This window comes from Neophocaena asiaeorientalis, unplaced genomic scaffold, assembly GCF_003031525.2.
Source record: "Neophocaena asiaeorientalis asiaeorientalis breed wild unplaced genomic scaffold, Neophocaena_asiaeorientalis_V1.1 scaffold277, whole genome shotgun sequence".
Classification (NCBI taxonomy): domain Eukaryota; kingdom Metazoa; phylum Chordata; class Mammalia; order Artiodactyla; family Phocoenidae; genus Neophocaena; species Neophocaena asiaeorientalis.
Window position 1 is genome coordinate 480,192 of NW_020173947.1, and position 9,697 is coordinate 489,888.

Below are 9,697 nucleotides of genomic sequence, written 5' to 3' on the forward strand. Positions count from 1 at the left end.
CCCCCACCCAAAAAAAAAAAAAAAAAAAAAAAAAAAAAAAAAAAAGATCCAGAGTAGAATCAAGTCAATAGCACAGCACAGCACAGCAAAAAAGTGTTAACTGAAAACAAATCATGAGCATGGAAGATGGTCCTGGCTGGTGATGGATAATATTCAGAAATATGTGGGAGGTAAATTAATATGAAGTATAGTTTTTAATTGACAATTAATCCTAAGTTTTTTCCTGAGCTCTAGATTTCTAATTTTGTACCAGATAGCTCCACCTAAAATATGTTGTAGGTTCTTCAACCTTTCTTGTTTGAGAAACACCACAACCACCTAGGATCTCCATTCTCCCCCAGAACTCTGGGGAGTCGTCTTTAGCCAACTTGGCTCACTCGACCTACTTAATATCTCTTTAAGCTATCTCTCTGTTTTGCATATTTCTTTATTTCCTTTAATACATATCTTTATCATTTCTTGCATAGCTTGCCACAAAATCCTTCTAAATTGTCCTCTTGCTTCAGGTATGGTAACTCCCTAATCCATTCTTATAGTCAAAGTAACAGTAATATTTCTGAAGTTCAAAGGTAAATCTCTACTTAAAACTTCCCTACCACAATCAGTAAAATCTCAAATTCTATAAAAATATATTCATTCCATCACGTTCACTAAAATCTCAAATTCAGTAAAATTCCCAATTCTGCACACAAAAACCTTTCATTACATGACCTTTCAGCCATCTCTACGCTTATGCTATTTTCAAACATGTACTCTATACTGCAGTCATAACTAAAGGCACATTTTTGGCCTATAAGATGCTGTTCATTTTCTGGGAATACAGCAATCCCACACTCTTTCCTCTACCCATACTTCATCTATATTCAGCAAAAAAACCATCTTTGAACCATCTTCCCAGTTTTCAAAGACACATTTTTCCCTCACATATGCTTTTATAGAACTTTATGAATGTTGAATATTGCACTTACCATTTCTTTAAATATTTAATTTTATTGTTCTTCTCACTAGAATAAGCCTTTCAAGGACAATGTATGAAATGGACTCTTTCCATCTACAGTACATAGCAAAATGCCTGGCACTCAACTGACTGATGTCAGTGACTTCAAATTTCATGTTGATGCTGCATTTTTTTTCCATACTCTTCTTTTTACTTCCTCTGCATATTCACAACCAAAATCTCTAACATGTTCGTTTTTCACTTTGAAAACACAAATGCTTATATCTATTACCTGTGAGAACACATATAGACTGTAACACTTATTTAGTCCTCAATAAAACACACTACTCTACAATTTTTTTCACCTTTTGTATGTGTTTCCTTTTTCCAACTTAAATGTTTCAAATATGTTCTATGCTTTTGACCTTCATTGAATTTACATAATTAGGATGGCCATGCAAGGCAGTTTGCCTGGGAAAAAAGTCTGTTTACTCCCGAGGCCCAGAGCATTTATTATTTTCTCTCCCTCCCACTCTCAAAATTGTTCAAGTTTAGATACTAAATAATTTGGTAACACAACAATCAGTATCTATTTCACTGTTATTTATTTATGTTTACTAGTATTGAATATGAATATTTATAGAATAAGTAAGAAATTACTAAATCTGTTGACCTCAGGGTGATACAAACTGCAAGGAGCAAGAGAGAAAAAAGGTTCAAAGAAGAAATGGGTATTAAATGGACTGAACTAGAAATATGAATTTTAGACAAGTTATTATTCTTTAAGTGGGCATAAGTAACTTTGGTGAAATAATTCAGAAGGGTAGATGTACCACGAGGAAAGCCTGTAGTTTGAAGAAACTCAAATTTTGCTAACTTTTCTTTATTTCAATGACTAAATAAAGGTCTATAATAATATGCAAAGTTTACTTTTCTTTCCTAAAATTACCTGTGTTTAAATGAGAGATTGTAATACACTAATAGTACAGAAGTAATGGTCTTTCATAAAGAAAATTAAACTCAGAAAGTAATCTTTATATTATATTTGGGCTTTGAAGACATTCATTTACCACTTCTGAGTTTTACATTCTTTTCCACGTTATGTAAGTTTTGACATCAAAACTTTGGAATAAGGAATACAAGTTATATAAACGTAACATTAAGCAAAAGCAAATGATCGAATTATGTAATAATATTTTTTATGAAAGGCGTAAAGGATATAGTATATGATTGTTGCCTTCACTCTTTGGCTTCCACATTGCTAAGAAAATATTTTGAGACTTTTAAGCTGAGTAACTCTATAGATCAGAGCTTTATACAAAGCCAGAACTAGCTGATTCATCAGAAAAATCTGTTAACCACAAGACAGAAATTTTTTTTAAATCAACTATTTTCTATGGATCTAAGCCATAAAATGATGCAGAATTATGGCTCAGAAGGTAACTCCCTTCTACTAGAGCCTGGTATCCTGGATTTAGCAGAAATATTTTCTCTTAGTGATTTTCTGAAATTCTTCAGGCAAAGTTTTCTTCTAATTTAAGGGATTAACAAATGTATGGAAGTATAATTTTTTTAAATATTATTTTATCTTGACATAGACTTCCTATTTTCTGAAATATCTGCATTTTCTCCCTTCATTACACACACACACACACACACACACACATGCGTGCACACACACAATTTTTAGTCATTTTTAAGGATTATCTGCTTTACAATTCTACTACCTCTCTCTTCAAGGTATACTCAATATAACAGTTTTAAAATATCAAGGTAATATTTGAAGATGAAAAATATATTTAAATCATTGTAAACTATGCATCAAGGTAATAATTAGTAATTTGTAAACAATCTAAAATATTCTATTTAATCATCTTGGCACCAAATGTGTACGTGTGTGTGTATTAGATCCAGTAATCAACCAACCACTGCAAGTCAGACGGAAGAGTGCAGAGGCACGCCCTTTCTTCACAGTCAAGACTCTCCACATGAAAGCCCACAGTATACTCTGAAGCCTCTTGTAGGGTTGTTCTAGACTCAAGAGGCCATATACTTCTGATGGTTGGGGGCTCCTATAATTGCATGGTAAATATAGTTCTCTAACTTCTCATTGTAAATTAATACTTTGAAGTTTGAGGTTTTTATATTTATATACTACTTATAAATCTCAAAAGCACAAGCCAATCCCAAAGAGACAAGTCAACTCTATGGACAAAAATGAGGATGTTTGATCTATAAGTCTGGTCCAAACTATTGACTTCAATGAATTAAATAGGATTATGTAACTTTTGGAGATCTCATTGAGAGTGGCTGGGTTTCTCACCTGATATTCTCACATACCCTAATCACTACTACAGTCTACGTTTGAGGCAAGACAAGTTTGAATTTTAGGCTTAAAAAAATCACTATGGAGAACTGTCTCAGACATACTCCTTAAAATTTAACACATACTTTTAAGGTTTTTATTCTGCATGAAAATAGAAAGTATGCCAGTTTTATTTTATGTAAAACTGGTTTGCATTCCTGGTTTTATAAAAATATAACACAAAATTTATTACAAGAATAATTTAACTTGTATTAGTCTCACAGCACATGTATACTAGGGTTCACTTATTTAATCAGCTCCCTGTAATACAAGGCAATGATAGTGGCATTCAGTGTTCATTGTGACCATTAGAGTGAACCAAACATTCCTGTAAATTCTTTTGGAATCTTCTAGTGACTATTTTGAGTCATCTATTCAATCTGAGGAAGATCCAAATATAAAAGCATCACTTAAATTGGACCAAGTTGTCCTGCCCCGATTTAATTACAGTGGGAATATTCTACATGTCTATAAAATCTACAGATCATTTTCAAATAAACCTAGGATACTTAAACAATTTGAAGACCTTGGAATATCTTTCTATACACAGGTTCCATTGTTCAACATCCTCATCATTTATTTATTTCGCTTTTCTCACTGAAGTTTTCTCAGTGTGGGACTTCAGTCACAAACCTAGTTTGACTGTCTTTTTAAATTAAATCTAATTAATAATTATCATATCAAGCATGGATTTCATTTGCTCTAGAAATGAAAAAGTAATTCACTATCCTTCAAATGAGAGAATCTTGCAAAAGCTAACACATATTTAGTAAAAGTTTTATAAAATTAATTCAATTTAATTCAAGCTGCCCTGATATGGCCCTATCCTCAAAGTACTTATAGTATCTAGATATCATTTTAATAATAAGCAGCCTAACTAAAAATGTCATTATGATAAGCAAAATTATTTCTCAAGAAGATATTCACTGACATTTAATTATATGCCATTACTGTACCAGACTTTTATGTATCATGTTTCATTTAACAATCACAACAATCCCGTCAGTTCTATTAGCAAAGAAAAAACTGAGTCTCCAAGAAGTTAAAAATCTTGCCCAAGATCATACAACTCTTTTGTGGCAAGTCAAGATTAGTTTACAGGCCTGCCCAGCTTGAATGGGCAAGACCTTTATATAGTGGTATATATCCCTCTTTCTGAGAAATAAAATTAAAGTTTGCTTATTAAATATGAAAATTTTGATTTACTTGATAAACATAAGACAGTCTAAAATCAAGCATTGTTCACTACAATTAATGTTTTTCCTAAAGTAGTTTGTTTCTACATGATATACACATTTCTTTAGAAGCATGTATGTGTGTGTGTGTATTTGTGGTAGACATGAAGACATGAGCCAATGTGACTTTTTCTTCTATGATACCCTGTAAATTTACGAGACTCTTAGGTATCTTGTAGACAAAGGCAGGCCCTTTCTCCTCTATAATTACTAGAATTGGCCATGATAACTAAGGTACAAATAGAGATTAAATTTAATATTTGTGCCAACTTTTAATAATATTTTCAGAATCCTCAGGGATATGACATTTAACTGTATGAGATTAGGGAAGGGAGCACACAACTCATAAAAAGCAAAAATGTAATATGCCAGTAATACATTCCACTACATTTGCAAGGAAAATAGCCAAATTTTAAAACATGCACCCTTAGGTGGGGTTTTGATGAAAATGCATCTCTAAGGCACCATTAGGCTCAAGGTGATGTCAAAAGTCTCTTCTCTTAATTAGCTCACTCTTTACGGTTTCAATTTGTTATTAAAACTATTCTTCTACAGAAAAAGGAGTATGAGTTTGCTGTGCTAGGATAAGACTGAGATCAGCTTAGAATACATGAGTCAGGCTGTATATCTCACAAAGATTAATTGTGTCTTCTTGATGCTTTATATAACCAAATGGAATATTCCTTCCACGTGAGCTTTTGGCCTGTCCCTGTAAACTATAACTGTGAGAATTAAGAGAAAAGTTGAGAACTCTCAGATACATTTCCCAACATTTTATAAATGTTCTGCCCTTTAGCTAAACAGACTAAATATCCTTAGTAGGGTTTTCTTTCATTGTTTGTTAGAGAGTACACACATACACACACCCACACCCACACACACCCCGCCTCCTCCCTCACACATACCACATATACACACAAAAGAAAAAACAACTCATTACATATTCTGGAACTCTTTTATCCCCAAAGAATGTTGGATAGCATTGAGGATTGGAATATCATCATTTTAATTAAATTTGGGGGTTTTTTTGCAGACTGATAACATTTTTTAAAAATTTACTTACACAAGATGTACACACTCTAGAGAATTGTGGATTAATCCCCTTTTAAATGACCAAGACTGATTCTGAAAGTGGACAACAGTGAAAAGTTATCAAGGGACCTGATATTTCCCAAAGTAAGTCTGTCAGCTATAGATCCTTTAATGTTAATGTAAGAATAACACATTCCAAATCACACACACAAACAGCACATATACAAATTTGGCTGCCATCTAAAGAATGTATTCATATTTCTATTCTAGGAATTAAACTACATGGCTATAAATATAAAATTGGCATCTGTGTAAAGTATTTCTAAACATCAGTCTGAAAGAAAAAATCACAGCTGTTGCTGTGTCATATTTGTGTATGTGTTTTTGTGAATGTGTGTGTGTGCGAGGTGTAAGAGAGATTATAATCTTTATAAATTACCTAGCAGTAATGCAAATGTTCAGAAAGAGTACTGGACCAGGAGTTGAAAATGAGTTCCAGGTTCCAACCTTGCCATTTTACGTACAAAGGCAGCCACTTAATCTATTTGAGACTCTGTTCTCCAGTTGGAATATGTCTGAGGTTCCTTTGTCTTCTAAAATCCCAACCATGTAAATTTTACACTCCTCGGAACTTTCTTCTTTCCTAGTCATTTTTGAAGGTACTATTGAATAGGGGGAAAAAATGCAAGACTTCCAGTAGGTGTTAAAAAACAAAAAAGGCAAGAAGAAACAAACAATTCAAACAAGAATCATTCACATCCTACAGGACAGTTACGAAGTAGTTTCAAATACATGTGCAACTAAAGTTAGATTATCACTTAAAAATACCACTACTGGGCTTCCCTGGTGGCGCAGTGGTTGAGAGTCCGCCTGCCGATGCAGGGGACACGGGTTCGAGCCCTGGTCTGGGAAGATCCCACATGCCGCGGAGCGACTAGGCCCGTGAGCCACAACAACTGAGCCTGCGCGTCTGGAGCCTGTGCTCCGCAACAAGAGAGGCCATGACAGTGAGAGGCCCGCCCACCGCGATGAAGAGTGGCCCCCGCTTGCCACAACTAGAGAAAGCCCTCGCACAGAAATGAAAACACAACACAGCCAAAAATAAAAAAAAAATAAATTAAAAGAAGGCTCAACATTTGAAAAAAAAAATACCACTACTGTTCTAAAATAAAATTATTTATAAACTCCCTTCATGACTCTCCCTAAGATCTATTTTGATTGAGTGGGAATCAATCATAAAAATATGAAAGCAGAAGTTTTTGACATTGTTAATGATAAATGTACAAAAAATTAACTATAGGAATTTAGAATATAGATATTTCATAGACCAATGAAAGTTCAAATCAGTGTGCTTGTCAGAAAAAGGTGTATACTTTTCACTCATGTTTGGTGATGTAAGAATCGTCTATCTAACACCTTCTTCATAGAATTTTCTACCAGGCTAGTTAATACTATTCTGCTAACTTGTTCTGTGAGATGGAGTGGAAGGATCGTTGAACTGTGACTCAAGAAAGACTGAGTTGTAGTTTCACTCAGTTTACCTAAAAATAGTTACCCTCTGTTGCCCTAAACAAACCATCTGAATAAACAAATTGGAGTCTAAGGTCTCTATCAGCTAAATCTGTGTAATTATTTTACTGGAAAGAACATGATACTCAGATTTATAAATATACACATATGATACACATATATTCACCCATATACAAGACATAAGTTGTTAAGTGCTAAGTGGATTTTTCTCCAAATTATAAACCTGTTTCACATTTGAAAAGAACTTTAAATTCTGTAACATTTGGAAGAAAAAAACCAATAAACATGAGTTAGAAAAACCCTGTGCCTGGTCTTCTGATATTAAGAAACACCTTTCTAATGAACAAAGATATTCAAAATATTCAAAACAAAAATATTATATAACTTTAGAATTATTTATTACAAGAATTAATAATCATACTTTTACAAAGATTCCCAGTTGTACTCAGACTATTGTCAAAACTTCAAGGAAAAAAAAAAAAAAAAAAAACAACTTCAAGGAGTTACCAGATACCATACATCTATTCACTGCTGAAAAAGCCATTCATTTATCTGACATATAAAATTTGTTCAGAAAAAAGAACTTGAATACAAAGCCAGCTATTTTTAAACTAGGAAATCATAGTGAGATCAATAAGAAAAATATGCAAACCTAAAGAAATTTTCAATAGAGGTATTTAGAATTTCTTATTTTTTTCCTAAAAGAAAATAAATATATGTATACATATTCAAATTTTATAATAGCATGCATTATGGAAACATATTTAAATATATGTGTATCATTCACTCAAAAGTATTTTTAATAAGCTTTTTATATTAGAACAATTTTAGACTTATTGAATCACTGTGAAAATACTACAGAGAGTTCCCATATACCCCATACCCAATTTCCCCTGTTATAAACATCTTACATTAGTACGGTACATTTGTCACAATTAATGAACCAATATTGAATCACTGTTATTAACTAAAGTCCATACTTCACTCAGATTTCCTCAGTTTTTACCTACTGTTCTTTTTTTAAAAATTAATTTATTTTATTTTATTTTATTTTTTGGTGTGTTTCTGCTTTATAACAAAGTGAATCAGTTATACATATACAAATATCCCCATATCTCTTCCCTATTGCATCTCCCTCCTTCCCACCCTCCGTATCCCACCCTTCTAGCTGGTCACAAAGCACCGAGCTGATCTCCCTGTGCTATGTGACTGCTTCCCACTAGCTATCTATTTTACATTTGGTAGTGTATATATGTCCATGCCACTCTCTCACTTCGTCCCAGCTTACCCTTCCCCCTCCCCGTGTCCTCAAGTCCATTCTCTAGTAGGTCGGCGTCTTTATTCCCATCTTGCCCCTAGGTTCTTCATGACCTTTTTCTTTTTAGGTTCCATATATATGTGTTAGCGTACGGTATTTGTTTTTCTCTACTGTTCTTTTTTGATTCCAGAATCCTATCTAGGATACTAAATTACATTTAATGGTCATGTCTCCTTAGGCTTCTCTCGGCTGTGACATTTTCTCAGACTTTCTTTGCTTTTTGATGACCTTGACAGTTTTGAGGATTTCTGGTCAGATATTTTGTAGAATGCCCCTCAACTTGGGACATGAGTACACAGGAATAGTGTGTTTTAAGGAGGAAGACCACAGAGGCCAAGTACCATTTTCATCACATCATAGCAAGGGTATAGTATCAGCATAACTTATCACTTATCACTTGTTAACCTTGATTACCTAGCTTGATGTAGTGTTTGTCTGGTTTCTCCATGTCAAGTTATTCCTTTGTTTTCTCACTTTCCATACTGTACACTTTGGAAGAAAGTCTCTAAATGAAGCTAAAACTTAAGGAGTATGGAATTATGCCTACCCCTCCCTAAGACTGAAGTAGTTACATAAATTATTTGGAATTCTTTTCAATGGGAGATTTACCTATTCTACCTTATTAATTACTAACTAGCTAACTGATTAATTAATTAATTTACATCAGTATAAATTTATGGATATTTATTTTATACTTTGGATTATAACCCAATATCACTTTACTTATTCTGTTGCTCAAATTTTTCCACCTTTGGTCATTGGGAACTCTTTTGGATGCCCCTTGTATCTATTTGATATACTCCATCATTGCAGGTTTTAACATTTTATGATCACTTCCTTAGTTCCTGGCACACAAGATGATCTAGGCTCATCTTGTATATTTCCTGCCCCCATCCTAGATTCAGTTATTTCTCCAAGGAGCACTGGTTCTTTTCATTGAAGAATGGTATTAGAAACCAAGATCTAGGTGCTGGGTATCAAGAGAGATCTAATATGCAATTTTAAATGTCTTTCAAACATTTTAATCATAAAATTAATAATGAAAGTTTAGTTTCTATTCATAAGCTGCACTTATATAAATAATATATTATATAATTATTTAATAATGTTGGATCTCTATAATTTTCACCTGCTCACAATTCATCTAAAGCAAACCCCTCAGTGGGATGAAGAGCATCAAAGACTTCTAAATATTGAGGGGAGCTTCTTCAGTTACCCACGAGCTACGTGTACACAGTGTACTGGAATATTTCCCTGCAGTGATTATTTTAGACCACATT